At 45.7% G+C, this 13,942-nt stretch overlaps 1 protein-coding gene across 1 annotated transcript in view; it reads left to right on the top strand.

Moving 5' to 3' along the window:
- Positions 1–13,942, top strand: part of LOC146780098 (uncharacterized) — an 84,915-nt gene that overhangs the window by 723 nt on the left and 70,250 nt on the right. The gene's annotated exons all lie outside the window — the stretch shown is intronic.

Below are 13,942 nucleotides of genomic sequence, written 5' to 3' on the forward strand. Positions count from 1 at the left end.
TCAGTCGTCCCTTGATATGGTTAGCGCTTCGTTAAACTGCTAAAGAAAAGCAGGTCAAGGCACTGGGTCCAGTCGGATGCACGAACTGGCGCTGGGCGTAGCATTCTTGTGGGCTCCCCAAATCAAAATCTCGCTCAGTTTTCAAGAGATTTTTGAATTGTGGATGATACAGATGGGACTTTTGGTAGCAATGTTGCTGATTCTTGAAACTAAAACATCCAAAGATCTGCCTTGTGCCTCTCTTTGATGTCAAGTGTATGCATGTTTTAATGTGTCTCTTATTGGGTGAGCTCGCTTGACTCTGCTTCGGTGAGTTCTGTGTATGCGGCGTTAGGTGGGTGAGTTCTACACCTCTCTTTGGGTAGTCAAAAGTATGCCAGCTTTTGATGTAGCTGTTAGTGAGTGAGTTCACCTGACTCTGCTCAAGTAAGTCATATGGACATGGTTTTTGGTGGGTAAGTTCTACGCCTCCTTTGGGTGTGCAAAAGGTATGTGTGCGTCCTCACTGCTTTTGATGTGGTATTCTACAGATGTCTCCCAGTAGATGTTGGTGGATCAATCCATATTTGGATGCTTGGCCCCCATTTTAAGCCTGCCCCTGTTTGAATCAATGAGCGCTTACCTTTATGTGGAACTTGCTGAGTGAGTCATCATAGCACTTACTATTGAAGTACTGGTGATTCGTAGCGCTTGAGCACCCACGGCTTACAGTAAGATTCCTCCAACTAGCTGCGTCCTCGCTTGTCCTGCTTAGCGCCGGGAAACCCTGTTGGGTAGCTGTGTGCTTTGTAAAATCTTCTAAATAAATCACATAAGAGGGTCCAAGTGTCTCGTGGCCGCTGAGCCCTCAGGGCTGTTTGAGAGTGAGACCGTGTGGCTCTTTTTGGAGGAGCCCCCGTCTGCATGCATGACTCTCTGAGGGTGATACACCTGTCTTTATTTGAGTGAATCATATGTCACACTTTGAGTGGATCCCAGTGGTTTTCTTTGTGCGAATCCCAAGTTGACTTGCCCACTTAGTCTCCCTTCATGGGATAAGGCATGGGTTAGTCTCTTTGGCTTTCCTTGGGTCGGGTGAATGTTTACATTCACACATGGTCTTCCAGTGGCTTGTTATGGTATGATCAGGGCCACTGGAATTATGTGGCAAGGGAGGATGCAACAGGGTTTACTAAATTATGTGGCAAGAAACTGCAAATTATACTGCATAATGTGACATATTTTTTGATGGTATCAGTTCATTATTTTTACTCATTTTAACACTGAGAAACCTTTTCACCTAATTAGTTCCAGTATGACACCAAAACACAGCAAAACACAACTGAAAGGTGAACAGTCAACATTTGCGAAAGTGCCTTCCGCTGCTTAGCAACACATGTGGCAACATTTTTTGTAACTTTTGATCCGTGTGAGCTAGAAACAAATTTTCTTTTTTGATAAAATCTGCAAATTGTGCAGCAGATGTTGGATTATGTGGTGAATGTGTCAAAGTCATAATTATGGGTATAGTTCTTAGGGTTCTCTTTCATAGATTCTCATAGGTTGCTCATATGTGTTTGAATCCCATGTCTCCCTTTTGATGAGTCACTGTAGCTCTCTTGGTTGAGTCCTATTTTCGATTGTGCAAGTGCTGCTTGTTAAGTTGCTCTCATTGGGTGAAATCTCATAGCTTTCTTAGGTTTGGTTCCCATAGCTCAATTAGGGTGAGCATCTATGGTTCTCTTTAGGAGAGTACATAGCTCTCTCTCTGGCCTTAGTTGAGTCTCTAAACTCTCTGTGGACAAGCTTCCATGGCTGTCTTTGGGCGAGTCTCTATCTCTATTGTTTTACTTGGGGAGTCTCTTTCGCTTTCAGAGGGTGAATTCCCATGGCTCTCTTCCAGCTACTTTCTGTGGCTCCCTTTGAGTGAGTTCCAAATGTTTCTCTTTGAGTAAATTCCCATGGCTCTCTATGGCTGCCCCTTTCTGGCTTTTGTTGGGTGATGCCCCATGGCACTCATTGAGTGAGTCTCCATGGCATTTGGTTAGGTCCCATGGCTCACTCTCTTTGTGTGAGTTCCTTTGGCTCTCTTTGGGTGAGTTTCCATGATTCTCATTGGGCGAGACTCTATGGCTCTATTTGGGTGAGTTCCCAAGGTTCTCATTGGGTGAGTTCCAGTGACTCTCATGGGTTAAGTTCCCATGGTTCTTATTGGGTGGGTCTATATGTCTCTCTTTCGGTGAGTTCCCATGGCTCTTTTTGGGTGAGTATCCATGGCTCTTTTTATGTGCACTCCTGTGCCACGTTTTGGGTGAGTTCCCCAAGATCTCTTTGGATAAATTACCATGACTCTCATTGGGTGAGTCTCTATGGCTTTCTTTGGGTGATTTCCCATGATTCTCATTTGGTCGGTCCCTATGTTTTCTTTGGGTGCATTTCTATGGATCTCATTGGATGAATCTCTATGGCTCTCATTGGGCGATTTTATTGGTTCTCTTTGAATGAGCCTTTGAGGCTTTTTTTGGACGGGTTCATCTAGTTCAGTTTGGGTGAATCCCTGTGGCTATTTTTGAGTGCGTCTCCATGGCTCTCTTTGAGTGAGGTCCCATGACCAGGGCCGTACTGGGAACCAAAACCGTCCCTGGCAAAGTTCTCGGCCGCCCAGCCCCGGGGCTTGGGGGTGCCACCGAGCTCTTTGCCTGGGCCGGTTTTCGGCCGATTTTGTTACAGGGCCGATTTTGCAGCTATGTTGCAAAAACGGCCCGGTAACAAAAACGGCCCGCAGGGGCCCAAAACTGTCCCCCACCCGTGCTGCACACCACGGGATTGCCAGTGCCTGATACAGCGAGTCAAATGCTAAAGCATTGAAACCCTTTCATGAAGCTTTTGCGTTTGACTCGTGAGGGACATCTAGTAACAACTAGTGGAGCTGCAGCTTGATGTAATAATCATTTCAATGCTTTTGCATTTGACTCCTGAGGGACATCTAGTAACGACTAGTTGAACTGCAGCTCTTTGTAGAATTATTTTGATATTGGATACTATAATATTCACTGCCCACTGCTAATCTCGTCCAATTATGCTTTGCAGGGCCTTTGGTTGGGATTGTATTTTTGCCAATAACAGTGCTTGGGGTGGTCCTAAGAGAATGGGACCACCACCGAATCGTTCAAGAAGATGTGCCTTTTGTTATCAAGGCATCTGCTTGGTTCTCTGCCTAGGTTAGGGAGGATCCCAAAATCATCACCTCTCTCACTGCTTACTAATTTATTATTTTTACTTTTGTGAAAAGACTATATGTATTTTAGCATCTAAAGACAGAGATTCTTATTTTATCATAACTTGCACTGTGCAAGATGCTGTTTGCAATTATTGCTCAGAGCAGACAAGCACACAGTGCTAACAGCTACTAGCTATGTGTAGTGCTACTTCGCAAACTACACCCAGGGTTAATAGATGCATGAAGGAAATGATCACCTCTCCCAGGATTCAGTCTCTGAAGCCCTACTCTCTAAGATCAACAGAAGCCATTCTGCCTGTGCTATCCCAGAAAGAGGCAAGCAGTGCCAGGCCCTACCAGTTGCTGTCTGAGGCCCATCCATGGTCTCGGTGCCTGTGCAAGGCTGACCTGTGTCTTACCAGCAAGGATGCCAGCCTTATCGAAGCCAACATTCAAACAATCAGAGCAGCAAACTGCTCATATTGTTGCTCTGCTGTAATGTTTATTTTGTAGGAGTTTTCTCATCAGTTAAGAAATCCTTATCGCGTATGACACGTCACCGCTTACATTTTTATTTAAAATGGCACAGAATGGAGGACAGAGGCAACAGTGATTCTTCCAGAAAGCTTCCACCATGCGGAGCAAAGTGCGCCACGGGCACTGGTTGAGCGCAATACAAGGGGTAAAGGAGTTAAAAAACCACACCCTTGGACATCACAGGTTTCGACCCCTTGTCCTACCCTTGGCCTTCAACAGCCTCATGTTTGCTTCTGAAGGGCTTGCTGAAGAGCAAGGAGTGAAGGGAAGAGAAGGGGGGCAGAGCTCTGGGAGCAGTGTTCACTTCCTCTTCCTGCCGCTCCTTTCGCGACCCTGAGACCAGGGGTAGAAAGGGCAGTAACTGAGTTTCCAAATGGAAAGCCGGAGACAGCAGCTGAAGCCCATAAAAGACCTTCATTATAGGGGTAATCTAAAGAACGAGCTCAGGAAGACAGCATCACCCAAGAAGAGTGTCACCAAGAGATGGCCTCCCCCAGGATATGCCCTGTGAATTATAACCCAAAAGTGCCTCTCAGAGAAGCCACCTCCCAGAATTTGCCCTCCGACGTATTTCCCTGGAGTTTGTCACCAAGAAAAGGCCTCTCCCAGAATATTCACGATGACATATGAGTTCATATGATGCAGTTTCCCCAAAGGTTTTTGTCATAACACAGTACCTCTTGCTCCAGAGCCAGAGCTGGACTGGCCGTAGCGGGCACCGGGCAATCCCCCGGTGCGCCGCACGGGTGGGGGCCGGATTTGGGCCCCTGGGGGCCGTTTTGGTTACAGGGCCTTTTTTTCAGCATTGCTGCAAAAACGGCCCTGTAACAAAAGCAACGGAAAACCGGCCCTGTCAAAGATCTCGGCGGCAACACCCCCCCCCCCCCCATTACCCCTGGGAGGGGGGAGGAGGGGAGGGGTGGCGGCCGAGCACTTTGCCAGGGCCAGTTGTGGTTCCCAGTCCGGCCCTGTCCAGAGCATGTACCGCAGTCTCACCGATGCAGAGTGTCTCCCTTGAGACCGTCGAGCGTCTCCCCAATAATGTGTCTCCTGGGTCTATGTAATGTTTCTCCAGTGTAAGCATGGAACAGTGTCTCTCTCACAGTGTCTCCACTCACATAATGTCTTCCCGGACTCAAAGCCTTTCCACAGCGATCACATTTCATGGATTTTGTTTCCCTAACAGAAGTATTGTTCCTGGAGTAGTACCTATCAAGACATGGTTTTACATAGAGAGACATGGAAATTATGCGGCATGCAGTACCACATGTGGTTGGACTGACTAAATTATGCAGAAAGAAAAAGTTATGCAGCATACTGTGGCACATTCTGTGGCAGTATTACTTAGCTAGTTGGTCACTTTCAGCCACATGAACACTCATGGGTAAAGGTTCACCTCCTTAGAAGCAGTTTAACACCTGTGATGCAACAAACAGCAACCGAGACGTGACCAGCTAGTTTGCAAAGGGGATGCCACTGCGCAAACCTACCCGCTGGATTTTCTTTGTAACGTTTGACCATTGTGAGATAGAAACATTTATTTGCTGAACTCTGCTAACCATGCAGCAGAGTGTGCAATATAAGGCAATTGTGGTACTTCCAGAATTATGTGGAAAATGCCAAAGAATCGTATAGTTCCAGTTGCCCTGACTGTAGACGTACCCCAAATTCGGTTGCATCTCTGCAGAAAAGTATCATGACAGCCTCCCAGGGCTGGCTTTAGTTCTGGTGGCACCCTGTGCGACAATGTTTGTTGGCGCCCTCCCAATGACCACCTCCACCACGGATTCTCTCACTAGCACCCTTTAACAGTGACCAAGTCTCCATAACCACACTCTCTCAGATGCATTGAATTACTTATATAGCGCCACTCATACCAGTGTAGGGTGTCCAAGCACTTTGCATCACACACAAATTACACAGAGACAATCAATCATACGTGTGTAATGTTACATAAGCCAAAGGACTAAAAGTGTAGGAGTCAGATGTCATCCATACTGGTAGGCAGTATAGTTTAAGAGTTCTTGGTGTGGAGAAGCACAAACTCGGAGTCAAAAAAGAAACAGCATAGTTGGGAGTTTTATTTATTAATAAGAATCGATTTCTAACCAAATTAACCCTTTTTGCAACATTATTCAATGTTCTAATAATGTATACTTTGCAGTGTGTATGCAGTTAGTTCTAGGATGAAAGTTAATAGTTCACTATTCTATATTAGGACTTTAAGTTATGAATTGCAAGTAAGAAAAAAGATGTCTCTTTTGAAAGCAGTAACCTGCTGATCTGTTTACATCATACACACTCTGTAATCTACTTGGTACACATTTTCCCAGCAGGCAAATTAACCCTCTGCACTAACTTCACCGAAGTCAAAACCTCAACTATACAAAATGCTCATCTCTCTCCAGGAACATAATTAATCACACGAGTTATCTTGACATTTATGTGAGGCCTGGTAATTGCCGGGGAAAAGAAAGGCTGCAGCAGGTGCTTCAAAAGCATAATAAACTTTCAAACACGGCGCCCCCAGGAAGCCAGCACCCGGTGCGGTGGCACCGGTCGCACCCCCCTAAAGCCGGCCCTGCAGCCTCCCATACCGTGCAGCCCCTAATAGCAGCGCCTCTCCGGCAAAAAGTCGTGCCTGACAGTCTATGCCTACTGGTAACAATGTATTACGATCCAAAATGGAAAGAAACGGGCCTTGTACATTAATGGGAGCGACAAGACAACACTGTGTACATTTATACAACTGCATTTCATATGTTTACGGTTTCATGAACGGTTCCGACTTTTGAGAAAAACACTAGCACTGTTCTCCTCCTTGCTGTGTCTTGCTGGGGTTAAAGGCCATGACAATGACTTCCTCTGTGATATTAGAGGCAGCTCACTGCAAAGGCGCATAGAAGGGGTGCCTGTTGTCAATTTACCTTTTCACAGTACCTTGCTCCTGGATCGGGGTATTAATAGGATTTCAAATATGCCCCCAAAGATACTCATGTCAAGCATCCTTCTGATCACGTGCACATGAGTACAACTTAGCGAAATGCCTGATTATCCCTCGATTTATGTCTACTCTGCTCCTTTTGAACAGCGATGCTAGCCTTTCCACAGTGCTTAATTTGTAAAACAATAAGTGCCAGGGCCCTCGCCAGCTGGCACCACCCATTGCCTCTGTCAGCGCTGCCAATAACAGTACCAACACAGTTCCTAACCATCACACTCCTACAAGTTTGACAGTTCGGACTATTCCAGGCCCTCAAAGCTATAAGAATGGTTGGGTGGCAGGTAACAGTAATTTTTCAGTGTATATTGAATTAATAATTGAGACAGCGCCTTGTGGCAGACAGTCACAAGCACTGGAATTGACAATTGTGTGTCGGTGCCGAGTACCGGAAACCACCAGTTCAAATTAAGCACTGCCTCTCCATGATGTTTCCTTGTAGAGACGTAATGTCTGGCCACACTTGGCCTGCGGAATTCAATCATAAAGGCTACCCGCTTTTTTTCCAAACACTCCCAGGAAATGTTTCCACTTTGGATACTGTGATCTCTTAAATGACATCAAAGACATTCTTGGACAGTTCTAGATTTTTAAAGTCCACCTTTTCATAGGCAGGCTGTGCAATCCTGAGAGAGGCCACAGACGAAGGACTTACTCATGTCTGAGGGTGATAGGCCCCTCACAGGGCTAGGAAGGGAAGGGTTTGCTGCTGAAGATGTAGTTGATGTCCCATCTGTGCGACTTGCTGAAGCTGAGAGCAGGTTTGTTAATGCCCTTTACAGACCAGGGTCAATGTGTTTGAAGATGTGTTGATGTGGTTCATGGACACAGGAAGCTCAAGTTTGGCTGCCCCTTTGCCCACATTTCTCATCAGCTTGTGGTTCTCGTGAAACTTTTGTGGAAATAATTGATAGTAGTGACTGGATTTGTCCCAAAAGATTTCCCATAGCACCATCCCTTAGCGTCTTTGATGGAGGTTCCATGTAAGATGGAAACTGACTGGACAGGTCGGTCGGTTCCACGACTGCACTGCGGCATGTCCGTATCCGTGGGCTTTGCCTATCGCGCCTCCTGAAAATCATGTGTGGTGAGATTTCATGGCTGGGCTACCACCTGAAGTTGACTTGGTGGTCTCCTTGGTGGTGACTGTTTTCAAGTGAGGAATGCCTGAAAGAGACAAGACCAGGAAATGCAACACAAAAAGATGATGGACGGAATGTTGAACATTGTCAAACATTCTCCCCCAGTCACAGATCTGGGTTTAATCCATCGTTATTTTGCTCACCACGCCACCCCAGTTCAGACATAACCATATGCAATTCAGTCTTGACCCTGTGCCTCATGGGAACAGTCCAGACCGAACTGCCAGGCCATGTCTTCCCTGGACAGGAACCAAGCATCCTAGGACCGGTTTCGGTCTTTCAGCCCTCATCAGCAAGGATAGCTTGACTCCAGTGGCGTAGTGAGCACGGGACCCACGTCTGGGCATACCCTTCCCACTTAGGGTGAAAATGCAACACAAAAAGATGATGGACGGAATGTTGAACACGACCAGGAAAGACACCCAATGCAGATAGTTCGGTGTAGAGCAGTGGTGGGTGACAGCACCATTGCATACACCTGTGAGTCTGGAGTCCTACATATCAATAAAGCTACTCTACATTCAAGGTGAAAATTGAGCGGAAAGCGATGTCCCCTCTGGAATTATTATCTATAGTAAATTGTTATTTCTGAAAAGTAAGAAGTCCATACTAACAGTGAGTAACTGTTAAAGAAAGTAGGAAAATGTGTCAAAAGCGCCTCAGATGAATAGTAGTCCAAATAGATATTTATTTAGCATAATCATAAATGTATGAAGGTGGCATGGAAAAACAGGTGACACAGCAATCAATGTGCATTAGTATGAAAAAGTTGAAACTACAAATAATGAAAGAGGAAACAAAGACTCAGAAAAGAATGACACTTGTACCTCTAGTTTGCCCCAAATGAGCATTAACAGTCAGTATATAAAGTAGTCAATGACGTTTCAACTCCTCATGTAGAAACTGGAATGGACCCTGGATATGAAAATTACGCTTGAATATCCGGCTTTTGATGATGTGAGAGATGAGAGGTGAAAGAAGTTCCATAAGAGATGACAACCCAGGGCAGAGAGCTAGGCGTGTTCCCTTGCACAAAAGACCACTTGTGCACCCCTGTAACTGGCTCATTGGAAGTTTCTGCACCAGAGCCAACCTGAGGATAATATGTGGGGTGACTACACTTTTTTTTGTGCTTTCATGGACCCGGCTGTTAAAAACCTGAACAAGGAACACAAGACTGCGTGGTGTTCAGTCTGCTTAGACATGCAGCTACTTCTTTTTGCAGATAGATGACCAAGCTTTGACCCTCTCTTCTTTGGTGCCTGGAATTTAGTGGAAATGAAGTCAGCTTAGTATGGACAGGCAGTGGTTGAAACCCCCACGCAGTGCCATGAGACCCTCACCAGTAACTAGTTGCATTTAACGAGTACTGATTGATTGATTGAGGAGTGGGATTAAAGTGTCTGATGAAGAGCCTCCCTGGTATATCCCTGTAGTGATGAAGAGCCCCCCCGGCATATCCCTGGTCTGATGAAGAGCCTCCCTGGCATATCCCTGCTCTGATGAAGAGCCTCCCTGGCATATCCCTGCTCTGATGAATAGCTCCTCCCTGGCATATCTCTGGTCTGATGAAGAGCCTCCCTGGCATATCCCTGCTCTGATGAAGAGCTTCCCCCTGGCATATCCCTGGTCTGATGAAGAGCCTCCCTTGCATATCTCTGCTCTGTTGAAGAGCCTCCCTGGCATATCCCTGGTCAGATGAATAGCCTCCCTGGCATATCCCTGGTCTGATGAAGAGCCTCCCTGGTATATCCCTGGTGTGATGAAGAGCCCCCCTGGCATATCCCTGGTCTGATGAAGAGCCTCCCTGGCATATCCCTAGTCTGACGAAGAGCCTCCCTGGCATATCCCTGATCTGATGAAGAGACTCCCTGACATATCCCTGGACTGATGAAGAGCCTCCCTGGCATATCCCTGGTCAGATGAAGAGCCTCCCTGGCATATCTCTGGTCTGATGAAGAGCCTCCCTGGTATATCCCTGGTGTGATGAAGAGCCTCCCTGGCATATCCCTAGTCTGACGAAGAGCCTCCCTGGCATATCCCTGATCTGATGAAGAGACTCCCTGGCATATCCCTGGACTGATGAAGAGTCTCCCTGGCATATCCCTGGTCTGATGAAGAACCTCCCTGGCATATCCCTGCTCTGATGAAGAGCCTCCCTGGCATATCCCTGGTCTGATGAAGAGCCCCCGTCATATCCCTGGTCCGATGAAGAACCTCCCTGGCATATCCCTGCTCTGATGAAGAGCCTCCCTGGTATATCCCTGGTCTGATGAAGAGCCTCCCTGGCATATCCCTGGTCTGATGAAGAGCCCCTGGCATATCCCTGGTCCGATGAAGAGCCTCCCTGGCATATCCCTGGTCTGATGAAGAGCCCCGGGCATATCCCTGGTCCGATAAAGAACCTCCCTGGTATATCCCTGCTCTGATGAAGAGCCCCCCCCCCCCCCCATGGCATATCCCTGGTCTGATGAAGAGCCTCCCTGGCTTAGCCCTGGTTTGATGAAGAGCCTCCCTGGCATATCCCTGGTCTGATGAAAAACCTCCCTGGCATATCCCTGGTCTGATGAAGAGCCTCCCTGGTATATCCCTGGTGTGATGAAGATCCCCCCCTGGCATATCCCTGGTCTGATGAAGGTCCTCCCTGATATATCCCTGGTGTGATGAAGAGTCCCCCTGGCATATTCCTGGTCTGATGAACAGCCCTCGCATATCCCTGGTGTGATGAAGAGCTTCCCTGGCATAAATCTGGTCTGATGAAGAGCCTCTCTGGCATATCCCTGGTCTGATGAAAAGCCCCGCATATCTCTGGTCTGATGAAGAGCCTCCCTCGTATATCCCTGGTGTGATGGAGAGCCCCCCTGGCAAATCCTTGGTCTGATGAAGAGCCTCCCTGGCATATTCCTTGTCTGACGAAGAGCCCTCCTGGCATAACCCTGGTCTGATGAAGAGCCCCTGCATATCCCTGGTCTGATGAAGAGCCCTCCCCCCGCATTGTCCCTGATAGAAAGATCCCTGGCCTGTACTGGTCTGAGCAAGACTTGTGGAATGAGATTGTTCCATGGCAAGAGAATAGCCAAAAACTGAAGCAATTTATGACTATATGAATTTATAAGAAACTGGTTAATGTGTAATGTGCAGGGTGGTTTATTTGCATTGTGAAACCGTTGTCTACCTCAATCAGGACCACTGCAGGTTTACGTCAAAAGCCTCCTTACTGGCAGCATGACGCTGCTGGTGACTAAGGCATCTGGAATGGGGTAATGTCAGGCAGTGAAGGGCCCAGTCTGAGGCAATTCTGGACACCTCCAATCCAGGAAGATCATTGTTCAGTAGTGACTCATTTGTACTCTGAAGGTGAAGAGTTTATAGGAATCCGGGTTGCACAAAATAGCCTTAGTGCCATGGGGGAGGCGGCAGAGCCTTGCTTGACCAAACATTACCCGCTCATTCGGGCCCGCTGCTCTTGAAGCATCAACTGAGAGACTGAGCCTTGTAGAAGTGCTGAGCACCCATGACTTCACCATCACGGGCGTAGACTTTCCTACAATGGCATCGATGGGGTGTGGGGACGATGCCCCCAAAATGTAATTTTGAGACTGCGTGTGGACTACTCCCCCATAAGGCTTAGTGTAAACTCCTACTCAATTGTATAGTCGGAGTGGGGTCTAACTTTTCACAAAATGCCACCTCGAGATAGAGTGTAGGCTTCTCCAATATGGTAATTCCCCACAGGTTAGATTCAGACATAAGAATGGTGTTATCAGGGAAGACAGCTCGCCTCAGAAGAGCCGTGGTAAGCGGGAAGGGACTGGTCTAGAATGGATGTGTTTAGAGTAAGGGGATTTCTTCGGAAGATGAAATTCCATAAGTCGGGCTTAGAATAGAGGTATCCATAGAAATCTGATACTTCTTCATATATATATATATTTTTTTTTAATAATATTTATTGGGACTTCAAAACAAACAAAATACATGACAGGTTATGCAATACCAGAAATAATTGAAGTTCACATTTATAGATTTATATCCCCCCACCCCCCACCCAGAAGGATCCCAAAATAAAGAAAAAACTGAAAAAGAGGTAGTTGCACAAAAGAATTAATACGACTCACCCTAGATTTCCCTAATATACCACAGGGTTAGATACCTTACTAGTTGGGCACTGAGGTCTATTAATCCTCGTCCGTGTTTATCCATCTGGTTAAAGGTTCCCAAATCCTCAGCTCCCTATCCCTCACCCTAATTTCCCTGCTTCTGAATACCGAGGTCTCCCACTTATAGATTGAAAGTAATTTACTAAACCATACATGTATGGAGGGGGGATTCTGGTCAAGCCAGACACTAGTAAGGCATAGCCGATAAACAGCCATCGCTTTATAGACCAGAATCCGATTGGGCTCATCCATTTCAAGATTACTAATCCCTAATATAACCTGAGGGGTAAATTCTACTAAGTATCCCAATATAGTATCAAGACGTTGTCCAATTTCTGTCAACAGTTGAATGAGTCTAGGGCAGGTGGCGAACATATGATTGCTGTCCGCAGCAAGCGTTCTACACAGAGAGCAGTGTATCCCTGATATCCTACCCCATCTAAAGATTTGAGTCGGAGTAATATAAAGATTACACCATGTCTTAAAACATTGGGCTTGCAAGCTTGCCGAAAAACAGGCTGTCTGGCTAAACTGGAGAGAGTCCTCACACTCTCCCGGCCCAGCTTGTAGCATCTCTTGCCACCTATCAATGTGTTTGGGCATATCATCCACCATCCCTTTTAGTAATACATTTATATAGCATAGACATTGATGACCTGCCCCCCCAAAATTAAATCCAGTAAAGTTGTTACGGCAAGTTAACTTTTTAAACAGAAAGTCCCTTATCTGTAGGTATTTAAAAAAATGATTATTCCCAATTCCAAACTTTTCCTTTATTGAACCAAATGAAGATATTTCCGTGTCGGACATTAAGTCTCCTATGAACAAAACCCCTTTCTTACTCCAATTTTTAAAGTATTCATCCTGAAATATTTCAGGAAGTACTAATGCAGAAATACCAAGGTCCAGGGATCCCAATTCTGGAGGAAATTGCCCAATTTATATGTGACTTATTTCTTGTGGAGGTTGACTCAAGACACTGGACCTCTATGGTCTCAAAAAATTACATGCATTCAGTTGTGAGTGAATTCACTCCTTCTCATTTAAGTTTAAAAGTGAAGAAAGTCATTATAGATTAATAACTCCAAATTATTATTTTATTTGTTCAGATGGAAGACTTAAAAGTCTTCCGTCTGAACAAATAAAATAATAATTTGGACTTATTAATCTATATTGACTTTCTTCACTTTTAAACTTAAATGAGAAGGAGTGAATTCACTCACAACTGAATGAATATTTCAGGAAGTAAAACTTATTATTGTCGAGAGGAGAATATCTATGAATCCGACCAATCGAAAAAGTTTTCCGAACGGAAGTCCAAACCCTGAACGCTCCCAACAAAATCTTACATTTTACCCTCTTAAAATAAGCATAGTCTATATGGTGCATGAGGAGCCCTTTGGCTTCTACCCCGTAAATTAAGCGATAGATAGATATTTCTCTATGTCCCACCATTTCCCCTTTCAACAGATCGACCATTTGTTTCAAAGCTGAAGCCCAATAATAGATTTGATAATTTGGAAAAGACCAGCCCCCCCGATCTCTAGTTAAAGTCATATATTTGAGGTCCCTGCAGGGACGTTGACCGTCCCATAAAACACCACGAGATCAGTTGGTTCAGCTGTAAAAACCATGACCTTTTTATCTCAAGAGGAATTGCTCTAAAGTAGTATAACATTTTTGGTAGAAATAACATTTTAATTACGTTACTACGGGTACTTCTTCTTAAATGTAATTTGATTGACAGCTTTTCGCTTGCACTGACATTGTTCACTTTATGCTTAGCAGATCTCAAGGGCGAAATTCGATCAGAAATTACCAATCCCTATATATTCTTTGGGTGACGGGGTTTTAGATACCACCCTCTCCAACATGCAGATGACAAAGTGGTCATGAACTTCGGCCC

This window comes from Triturus cristatus, chromosome 12, assembly GCF_964204655.1.
Source record: "Triturus cristatus chromosome 12, aTriCri1.1, whole genome shotgun sequence".
Taxonomy (NCBI): domain Eukaryota; kingdom Metazoa; phylum Chordata; class Amphibia; order Caudata; family Salamandridae; genus Triturus; species Triturus cristatus.